We start from the raw sequence: 12,327 nt of genomic DNA, 5'->3' as shown, positions 1-12,327 counted from the left end.
GAAATAAAAAACGAGCTTAAAGAAATTAAAACAACTTTTGACAAGTCTTATAAATGCATGACACCAAATAGAGAAGTGCAACAAGACACTCTCAACAAGCATGCGCAGATATTGGTAAGATGCTTTAATGAAGCACGCCAATTAATTCACAGAGAAAGGAAAAGATTAACAAAAAACCATTTATCCCAAGCAGTAAAATTTCTAAACAGGTTCCGTGAGAACTTGTTAAACGTCAAGTACAGACATAACTTAAATATTACAATCCCAACGATTTTAAGCACACCTATAGTGGCTGAGATCGGTGAGGATATCGAAAGTGTAGGAGAATCGGAAATAGAAATAAAAGAAGAGGATCTCCACGATCTTGCAATTCCAGCGGTAATAACATTACCCGAATTACTTGAAGAAGAACTTTCAGATTCAAATACTTCAAGAATACAGGAAACAGCCAAAATGACAGACTCTGCCGCAACATCAAGGGAATATGTGCGACAAATTTCGTCCACAATACCTGAGTTTGACGGCAAAAAGTTAAACTTAAATAGATTCCTGACGGCCCTCCGGCTAATAGATCTGACAAAAGGAGATCAGGAGATGCTAGCGATAGAGGTAATCAAGACAAAGATACTTGGTCCATTATCATACAAAGTTGAAAATGAAAAGACCATTATCGGTATAATAAATGTATTAAAAGCATCAGTTAAAGGCGAATCGCCCGATGTCATCAAAGCAAAAATGCTTAGTACACAACAGCGCGGCAAAACTGCAGCGCAATATACCACAGAGATAGAAAACCTACGTGGGTTGCTCGAAGCAGCCTATATAGATGATGGTTTAGATTCAAACAATGCAGACAAATTCGCTACAAAGGAAGCCATTTCTGCAATGACCAAGAATTGTGGGCACGATAAGCTCAAAACCATATTGGAAGCTGGAAATTTCAACACGATGAATAGCGTGATTGAAAAATACATACACTGCAGTACAGAAATGACCGGCAATTCAAATAGTGTATTATTCTATAATAATAGAGGACACTATCGAGGTAATAATTACCGAGGAAATTACCAAAACAGAGGTAATGGCCGAGGAAATTATAACTCATACAACAACAATTATAGAGGTCGAGGTGGTTACCATAGTGGAAACAGAGGACGAGGTGGTAACCAAAGTTATAATAGAGGTGGAGGTTACTCAAGAGGTAACCAAAACCATAACTATAAAACAAGTCATACCCACAATGTCCGAAACATACAATCGGAAAACGAACATGCCCCCTTGAGCGACAATCTACAGTAAAATTATACAAAATTAATCTCAATTTAAGCATTTTTATACGATTGAAGAATATGAGTACCAGTTCATGGGTAACTCTTTTAATAGATACAGGTGCAGAAATTTCCCTGCTTAAATGCAGAAACAATAATCTTAACGATTTAAATCCAAAAAACACAACAAATATATCAGGAATAGGGCAAGGGACAATTCAGTCTCTAGGTACACTACATTTAGAAATGTGTATTGCTAATGCAGCAATACCATATGAATTCCATATCGTACCTGACAATTTTCCTATACCAGGGGATGGTATAATTGGCTTGGATTTCATTAAGAAATACAATTGTATTTTGGAATTCCACGACCAAGAAGATTGGTTCACTTTGAGGCCCAAAAATTTCAGGAACATAAACATTCCTATTATACATTCACTAGATAACGAAATAATTTTGCCAGCTAGATCAGAAGTGATTCGAAAGATTCAGCTAACATCTACTGACACACATGTCCTCATCCCCAACCAGGAATTGCAACCTGGCATAATAATAGCAAGTGCACTCGTAAACACTCAGAACGTCTTGATTCGAATTATTAATACAACTGAAAAAGACGCTATAGTTAGTAGCGCAAATATAAAAAGCGAATCATTGGATGATTATGATGTATGGTATACAACGCAAATATAGAAAATAGTGTGCAAAGAACTTCAGAAGTATTAAAACTTCTTAAATTTCCATCGTTATTCAAAAGCGATTTAACAAAATTATGCACCGAATATAGCGATATTTTTGGTCTTGAAACAGAAACCATATCAGCTAATAATTTTTATAAGCAAAAATTGAGATTAAATGACAAAACTCCAGTCTATATCAAAAACTATAGAATGCCAGAAAGTCAAAAGCCAGAAATTCAAAAAGGCAAGTTGACAAATTAATAAAATATGGCATTGTCGAACCATCTATTTCAGAATATAATAGCCCACTTCTCTTGGTACCCAAGAAATCACTGCCTAACTCGGCGGAAAAGAGATGGCGATTAGTAGTCGATTATCGCCAAATCAACAAGAAACTGCTAGCTGATAAATTCCCACTTCCAAGAATAGAAGATATTCTTGATCAATTAGGTCGAGCAAAATATTTCTCGTGCCTAGACCTGATGTCAGGATTTCATCAAATAGAATTAGACGAAAGGTCACGAAATATAACATCATTCTCAACTTCAACGGGAGCATACCGCTACACGCGATTACCATTTGGTTTAAAAATAGCCCCAAATTCTTTCCAAAGAATGATGACCCTTGCATTTTCAGGCTTAACGCCTTCGCAAGCATTTCTGTATATGGATGATTTAGTAGTCATAGGCTGTTCTGAAAAGCACATGCTTAAAAATCTAACCGACGTTTTCAAATTATGTAGGCAACATAATTTAAAACTACATCCAGAAAAATGCACTTTCTTTATGAAAGAGGTTACTTATTTAGGTCACAAGTGTACTGACAAAGGTATATTGCCAGATGACTCTAAATATGAGGTAATAAAAAATTACCCCAAACCAGTAAACGCAGACGAAGCTAGACGATTCGTCGCATTTTGCAATTATTACAGAAGATTTATTAAGAACTTTTCTGAGAAATCACGCCACTTAACGAGGCTTTGTAAAAAGAATGTTCCATTTGAATGGACAAGCGAATGCCATGAGGCATTCGAATATCTTAAAAGGGAATTAATGAAACCAACACTCCTTCAGTACCCAGATTTCAGCAAACAATTTTGCATAACCACAGATGCTAGTAAACAAGCATGTGGAGCGGTACTATCTCAAGACCATAACGGTCAACAGCTACCAGTGGCATACGCTTCAAGAAGCTTTACAAAAGGCGAAAGTAATAAGTCCACTACAGAGCAGGAGCTAGCAGCTATTCACTGGGCAATAAATCACTTCAGACCATACGTATATGGTAGACATTTCTTAGTACAAAGTGACCATAGGCCACTATCATATCTTTTTTCAATGAGAAACCCCAGTTCAAAACTAACCAGAATGAGACTAGACTTGGAGGAGTTTGAATTCACAGTAGAATATCTCAAGGGGAAAGATAATCATGTTGCAGACGCATTGTCCCGAATAACCATCGAAGAACTTAAAGCAATAAATAGACAGATACTAAAGGTAACAACAAGATCAACAACAAGACAGAAAAATACCTGCGCAGGTGAAAAATTGCATGAACCAAATAAGAAAGAAAATATAAAAATGCCCAATATCTATCAGGTAATCAATAACATTGATGCCAAAAAATATGTTATACTCAAAATAGACAAGCATAAGTGCTTGTTGAAAAGAGGAAAACAAATTATAACACGTTTTGATATGACTAATTTTTATTCTAATGAAATAATCGATTTAGATCAATTCTTTCAAAGGCTTAATGAAGAAGCAAGAATAAATAGCATCATTCAAACACAATTGTCACCAAGTGAACAAATCTTCGAATTTGTCACTATAAAGAATTTTAAAGAAAAGGGCAATAAAATATTAAAAAACATAAAAATAGCGCTATTAAACAAGGTGACTAAGATAGATAAAAATGATAAGGTTCAAATAAAAGCAATACTGTCTAAATATCATGATGATCCATCAGAAGGAGGCCATTCAGGAATTTCTAGAACCCTGAGGAAAATAAAAAATTATTATTATTGGCCACAAATGACAAAGGCAATAAGTAAATATGTTAAAACATGTTTAAAATGCCAACAAGCAAAGACAACAAAACATACTAAAACACCGTTGACAATAACAGAAACGCCAGCAACAGCATTTGATATAGTTTTGATAGATACCATTGGTCCACTGCCAAGATCAGAAAACGGAAATGAGTATGCTGTTACTATCATTTGCGATTTAACAAAATATTTGGTAACGGTACCTATTCCAAATAAAAGTGCAAGATCAGTTGCTAAGGCTATATTCGAAAATTTTATTCTAAAGTACGGTCCAATGAATACAATCATAACGGACATGGGAACGGAATATAAAAACCAAATTATAGACGACCTGTGCAAATATATGAAGATAAAAAACATTACTTCAACAGCACACCATCACCAGACATTAGGAACAATAGAACGAAGTCACAGAACTTTCAACGAGTATGTTCGCTCATATATATCTGTTGACAAAACCGATTGGGATATATGGATACAATATTTTACTTATTGTTTCAACACAACACCATCGGTAGTTCATGAATATTGTCCATACGAATTAGTATTTGGAAGATTACCAAGACTGTTCATAGATTTTAATAGGATAGACAGAATAGATCCTATTTACAACATGGATGACTATTCAAAAGAAGTTAAGCTAAGATTAGAAATAGCATATAAAAGAGCTAAAAATATGTTAGACAAGGCAAAAGCCGATAGAAAGATAAAATATGATAGAAATATTAGTAACTTTGAATTAAAGATAGGAGATAAGATATTACTTAAAAACGAAACGGGTCATAAACTTGACAATAATTATTTAGGACCATATTTAGTTTCAGAAATAGGAGATAATGACAACATTACAATTATAGGAAATAAAAACAAAAAACAGATAGTCCATAAAGATAGGTTAAAAATTTTTAATTCATAATACATTTTGTTTGGTTGGCCAACCACAAATAAAAAACCAATAAAAACATTATAATACAAAACTTTTACTTTGCAAAATACAATGAAAATATATATATATATTTTTAATATCTCTTTAATCATTCATTTCAAATATTAATATACATATTAAAAAAAAAAAAAAAAAAAATGTATATACTTGAAAATAACTTCATATTATTACGTTATTTTTCAAAAGGAGGTAGATGTAGTATGTGCCTATGCAATATTAAGAACAATTAAATAAAATAGCATATTAACATATGGCAGCACTTGGTTGCTATGTTTATGTTTATGTCTATGCACGCAGTTAGACCCAGGGCGGATGTAACATGATCGCCCACTTGAAGGCCAAAAAGTATAAGTGCATGGTCAGCATTCACACGCCGACCAAATGCATATTACATACGTACATACATAGCTCGCTCTCCCGATAAGCCTAGATATATAAGATATACATAAGAACGCCGCTCCGCTGCTGGCGTACCCGGCAGCGCAGCTACGCGGATTAGCCTAAGTCCAAATATATTCAAAACTGTAAAATCAGATACTCTGTAGACGTTGAGCTGGCAGAACCATTTCTGCCTACTCTAAAATCAAAAGAATAAATTGAATAAATATAAAGTCAGCCCGACGGCTGCATTCAACTCAAAACGGAATTGTGTTCTTAACTGGAGTTCATCATTACAACGGTACGACCCAGACGGGTGCACTCCAGGGGGAATGGCTGTTTTTTATGATGTTTTGTTCGAGCATTTTTGAAATTTGCTTTCGAACTTCGTCTTTATGTAAAAATGGGTAACGGTAAGATTTTGTGTGAATCGGTATATTATCTGTTGGTGGTATAGAGTGTTTTACGGCGTTGCAGAAAGTTAGTTGGTTGTTTTCGTTGTGGAAAAGTCTTTTTAATAACTTGCACAATTTAAGTATGTACTGTTTTTCCTCGCTGTTGTTATAGCTCTAGAAATTTCTTTCCTTTAAAATTACGATATGGAAATATAAAGATTTATCGCAAACAAACCTTAGCTTTTATGTAGTCTTCTGCAGAACACGCGATGGGACTACAGAAATTAACTCGACGTATTTTATTTTCTTCGATCTTCGTGTATCTCATTTTCTTTTCTTAAACAATTTAAATTTTAAGCAACCCTCTGCGGAACACGCCATGGGACTGCACAGGCCATTCACATATTTATTCTTTCTTTATTACATCATTTTACTCGAATCATAATCTCCGGGCCGGACTAAGATGTCATTCGACCCGTGCCGAGAGTCTGCCAGGCTGGGGGCCCGGGAAACAACTAGCCCAGTCGCTAACGGAGAGTCCGGGCAATTGGCTTCCGCCCGGTCTAGTTAGCCATACCCGGGTACTCTGCCCGGGTGGACCGTTTATTTCTCTGCAACTCGTGGGAACTATGAACAATAGACCTAAAAAGATCAAAATACCGCAGGCCTTGACTGCGGGAAATGTCGGAAGACAATTCGAGGACCGTCTCCTTGACGGAGAGCGGCCTACTTCGGTGGTAACACAAAAAAATGCTCGTAATCGGAGTGTGCCAACGGCACAAGCACGCCCAGTTGCGGGAGGGAAGAATCCGGCAGCCACACCGAGTCATTCGAATGTGGTCCAAGCCGGCCAAGCGGGACGGGCTAAAAACCCTGACACCTCCGACGGAAACGCCTAAGAGGCAGAAGGTGGAGAAGATGCTCCTTTCGATGGCCCAAGTACCTTAAGTGCTGCAAAGGCAACTGAGATACGCAAGCACGTACTCATATGCGGCCGTAACTGGGGCAATTAAAGTTGCGGTCGTACCAGAGGGATACCCCAAAGTCGTCCTCAGGAGTGAGAGCCTCTCACATCTCGAGGACGCACTCCTGGAAGAGATAGTCCTGTTCGGTTGGTATTCTCCAATTAAGTTTGGAGGAATCCACTGCCTCAGGCTTCTCCCTAGCAGTAAATGTCGGATCACAGAATTATTCGTTTATAGGGCTAAGTCTAGAATGTTGCGAAAATACGAACTGGGAAGGGTTCAATTCCTCCTTACTGCGAGATCCAGTTACTAGGGTAACCGGGAAACTCCGTACCACTCTAGAACTGGAGACGAAGATATTAACTCGTGTTTTACTATCACGTTTAGAGAAAGCTGATCCCTTGGCCGAGCCAGGAATAAAGGTGCTCCATGGTGGAACTACTAATTGGAGAAGTTGCGGAGAGCGACCAGGCGTCTCTTTAACAAAGCTAAAAGAGAAGGGAATTGGGATGCCTACCGGAATAAACTGACCATGTATAACCATGAGATCAGGAAAGCCAAACGAAGGAATTATAGAACCTTCTGTGAGGCAAGGTGATAGACTTCACAGAGCAATCTCCAAAGGAGTGCCAGAATCAAATCAGGCAATACGAAAGGATAACTCCTATACTATAGGAAGTAAGGAAAAACTTGAGCTACTACTGGCTGGCAACTCACTTTCCGGGAAGCACGCTCCAAACGGATGGGAATACCCTGGTAACGGCACAAAATCAATAGTAACAACGGAGAGATTAAGATGGGCAATTGGTACATTCCAGCCCTACAAATCTCCTGGTCCAGATGGCATTCAGCCAATCCTACTTCAACGAGCGCTAAGTCAGCTCGCAGTACCGATCAGGAAAATACTGATCAGCAGCCTAGCTATAGGACACATATCTACTGCCTGGAGTATAGCAAAAGTGGTCTTCATTCCGAAAGCTGGAAAGAAATACATCACTGATCCGAAGTCGTTCAGACCCATCAGCTTGACATCGTTTTTGCTAAAAACGTTGGAAAAGGTAGTGGATTAGAAGCTTGCATTAGAAGCAATCTGCTTGAGGAGCATTCGCTCCAACGGACGCAGCGTGACTACAGGGCGGGCAGATCAACTGATACTGCCCTATATCACCTGAAAAGCCGTATTGAGGATTCACTGACTCATAAGGAAGTGGCATTATGTGCCTTCTTTAGACATACAGGGTGCTTTCGACAATACCTCCCCTGAGTCTTGTCAACGCATCCCTGCCAAGAAGAGGACTAGATGTGACAACCAGCAGATGGATCAAATCACTACTGGCATCTAGGCGAGCCATGGCCAGTATAGGAGGACAGTCGTCCACAGTATCTACCACAAGGGGTTGCCCCCAAGGGGGTGTCCTCTCGCCTCTCCTGGGTATTGGGTTTTGCCAAGGCTATGCTGACGATATTGTTATTATAGCTAGAGGTAAATATGAGCAAACAGTCTGCGATATTATTCGAATGGTGCAAGGAAGTAGGCCTGAGCCTAAATCCTAGCAAAACTGTTATTGTTCCTTTCACAAATAGGTACAAGCTACATAGAATGAAGGCAATAACCCTGTCAGAATGTCGCATAGAGGCCAGCAAAGAAGTTAAGTATCTTGGGATGCCGCTTCATGTCGTCAATGAAATGAAACGGAAAGCCACCCTAATAAGAATTGATGGAGCAGGAAATGTCTGTATCCTCAAAAGTAAGGATGCTGAAAGCCTTAAAGGGATATCCCTTTGCAAATGAAACCAAGGGATGAGAGGCCATCTATCATGGCAAGGACATTGCTATACTGTCTGATAGTCAAGCAGCCATAAAGGCGCTCAGCAAAGCTAAGATAACATCTAAGCAATTAAATGAAGCGAGGTGGCAACGACCGTTCTCTGAACGGTTGGAGGGTTTGGAGGGTCTGTGTGCCGGTAGGAACCGGTAACTCGCGCATTCAATTTCTTGGCCATGTTATAGGAAATCACAAAATTTACCCCTCACCCGAGAAAATAGAATCTGTAACCAAGATGCCACAAACTATTTAGCAAATAGAAAGTTTTTTGGGCTTGACAGGCTATTTCAGGACGTTTATAGAAAATTACGCAGGCATAGCTACACCTTGAACTGAGTTGACAAAGAAAAAGGCAATGTTTAGATTTGATTTTAATGAAGAAATGAGCACTTTTATTACAGACGACGATAGTCTATTGCATCCTGTTTATTTTATGTCAAAGAAGACCACGGTACGGTACGGTACACGGTACGACCCAGACGGGTGCACTCCAGGGGGAATAGCTGTTTTTATGATGTTTTGTTCGAGCATTTTTGAAAGTTGCTTTCGAACTTCGTCTTTATGTACAAATGGGTAACGGTAAGATTTTATGTGAATCGGTATATTATCTGTTGGTGGTATAGAGTGTTTGACGGCGTTGCAGAAAGTTAGTTGGTTGTTTTCGTTGTGGAAAAGACTTTTTAATAACTTGCACAGTTTAAGTATGTACTGTTTTTCCTCGCTGTTGTTATAGCTCTAGAAATTTGGTAACACAAAAAAATGCTTGTAATCGGAGTGTGCCAACGGCACAAGCACGCCCAGTTGCGGGAGGGAAGAATCCGGCAGCCACACCGAGTCACTCGAATGTGGTCCAAGCCGGCCAAGCGGGACGGGCTAAAAACCCTGACACCTCCGACGGAAACGCCTAAGAGGCAGAAGGTGGAGAAGAGCAGGCCACTGACTGCTATTTTCGATAGCCCAAGTACCTCAAGTGCTGCAAAGGCAACTGAGGTATGCAAGCAAGTACTCATATGCGGCCGTAACTGGGGCCATTAAAGTTGCGGTCGTACCAGAGGGATACCCCAAAGTCGTCCTCAGGAGTGAGAGCCTCTCACAGCTCGAGGACGCACTACTGGAAGAGATAGTCCTGTTCGGTTGGTATTCTCCAATTAAGTTTGGAGGAATCCACTGCCTCAGGCTTCTCCCTAGCAGTAAATGTCAAATCACAGAATTATTCGTTTTAACATAGGGCTAAGTCTAGAATGTAGCGAAAATACGAACTGGGAAGGGTTCACTGCCTCCTTACTGCGAGATCCAGTTACTAGAGTAACCGGGAAACTCCGTACCACTCTAGAACTGGAGACGAAGATATTAACTCGTGTTTTACTAACACGTTTAGAGAAAGCTGATCCCTTGGCCGAGCCAGGAATAAAGGTGCTCCATGGTGGAACTACCAATTGGAGAAGTTGCGGAGAGCGACCAGGCGTCTCTTTAACAAAGCAAAAAGAGAAGGGAATTGGGATGCCTACCGGAATAAACTGACCATGTATAACCTTGAGATCAGGAAAGCCAAACGAAGGAATTATAGAACCTTCTGTGACGCAAGGTGATAGACTTCACAGAGCAATCTCCAAAGGAGTGCCAGAATCAAATCAGGCAATACGAAAGGATAACTCCTATACTATAGGAAGTAAGGAAAAACTTGAGCTACTACTGGCTGGCAACTCACTTTCCGGGAAGCACGCTCCAAACGGATGGGAATACCCTGGTAACGGCACAAAATCAATAGTAACAACGGAGAGATTAAGATGGGCAATTGGTACATTCCAGCCCTACAAATCTCCTGGTCCAGATGGCATTCAGCCAATCCTACTTCAACGAGCGCTAAGTCAGCTCGCAGTACCGATCAGGAAAATACTGATCAGCAGCCTAGCTTTAGGACACATGTCTACTGCCTGGAGTATAGCAAAAGTGGTCTTCATTCCGAAAGCTGGAAAGAAATACATCACTGATCCGAAGTCGTTCAGACCCATCAGCTTGACATCGTTTTTGCTAAAAACGTTGGAAAAGGTAGTGGATTAGAAGCTAGCATTAGAAGCACTCTGCTTGAGGAGCATCCGCTCCAACGGACGCAGCATGACTACAGGGCGGGCAGATCAACTGATACTGCCCTATATCACCTGAAAAGCCGTATTGAGGACTCACTGACTCATAAGGAAGTGACATTATGTGCCTTCTTTAGACATACAGTGTGCTTTCGAAAATACCTCCCCTGAGTCTTGTCAACGCATCCCAGATGGATCAAATCACTACTGGCATCTAGGCGAGCCACGGCCAGTATAGGACGATAGTCGGGGGTGTCCTCTCCTCTCCACCTCTCCTCTCGCCTCTCCTGGTATATTTTGCCAAGGCTATGCTGACGATATTGTCATTATAGCTAGAAGTAAATATGAGCAAACAGTCTGCGATATTATTCGAATGGTGCAAGGAAGTAGGCCTGAGCCTAAATCATAGCAATACTGTTATTGTTCCTTTCACAAAGGGGTACAAGGTAAAGAGAATGAAGGCAATAACCCTGTCAGAATGTCGCATAGAGGCCAGCAAAGAAGTTAGGTATCTTGGGATACTTATGGAGGTGACGCCGCTCATATCGTCATTGAAATGAAACGGAATGCCACCCTAATAAGAATTGATGGAGCAGGAAATGACTGTATCCTCAAAAGTAAGGATGCTGAAAGCCCTCAAAGGGATATCCCTTTGCAAATGCAACCAAGGGATGAGAGGCCATCTATCATGGCAAGGACATTGCTATACTGTCTGATAGTCAAGCAGCCATATAGGCGCTCAGCAAAGCTAAGATAACATCTAAGCAATTAAATGAAGCGAGGTGGCAACGACCGTTCGCTGAACGGTTGGAGGGTTGGAGGGTCTGTGTGCCGGTAGGAACCGGTAACTCGCGCATTCAATTTCTTGGCCATGTTATAGGAAATCACAAAATTTACCCCTCACCCGAGAAAATAGAAGCTGTAACCAAGATGCCACAAACTATTTAGCAAGTAGAAAGTTTTTTGGGCTTGATGGGCTATTTCAGTACGTTTATAGAAAATTACGCAGGCATAGCTACACCTTGAACTGAGTTGACAAAGAAAAATGCAATGTTTAGATTTGATTTTAATGAAGAAAATGAGCACTTTTATTACAGTCGACCATGGTCTATTGCATCCTGTTTATTTTATGTCAAAGAAGACCACGGTACGGTACGGTACACGGTACGACCCAGACGGGTGCACTCCAGGGGGAATGGCTGTTTTTTTATGATGTTTTGTTCGAGCATTTTTGAAATTTGCTTTCGAACTTCGTCTTTATGTACAAATGGGTAACGGTAAGATTTTGTGTGAATCAGTACTGATTATTACTATTATTATCTGTTGGTGGTATAGAATGTTTGACGGCGTTGCAGAAAGTTAGTTGGTTGTTTTCGTTGTGGAAAAGTCTTTTTAATAACTTGCACAGTTTAAGTATGTACTGTTTATTTCTCTGCAACTCGTTAGAACTATGAACAATAGACCTAAAAAGATCAAAATACCGCAGGCCTTGACTGCGGGAAATGTCGGAAGACAATTTAAGGACCGTCTCCTTGACGGAGAGCGGCCTACTTCGGTGGTAACACAAGAAATGCTCGTAATCGGATTGTGCCAACGGCACAAGCACGCCCAGTTGCGGGAGGGAAGAATCCGGCAGCCCACCCGAGTCACTCGAATGTGGTCCAAGCCGGCCAAGCGGGACGGGCTAAAACCCTGACGCCTCCGACGGAAACGCCTAAGAGGCAGAAGGTGG

This window comes from Drosophila mauritiana, unplaced genomic scaffold, assembly GCF_004382145.1.
Source record: "Drosophila mauritiana strain mau12 unplaced genomic scaffold, ASM438214v1 Y_36, whole genome shotgun sequence".
Lineage (NCBI taxonomy): Eukaryota > Metazoa > Arthropoda > Insecta > Diptera > Drosophilidae > Drosophila > Drosophila mauritiana.
Note: the sequence above shows the minus strand (reverse complement) of the source record.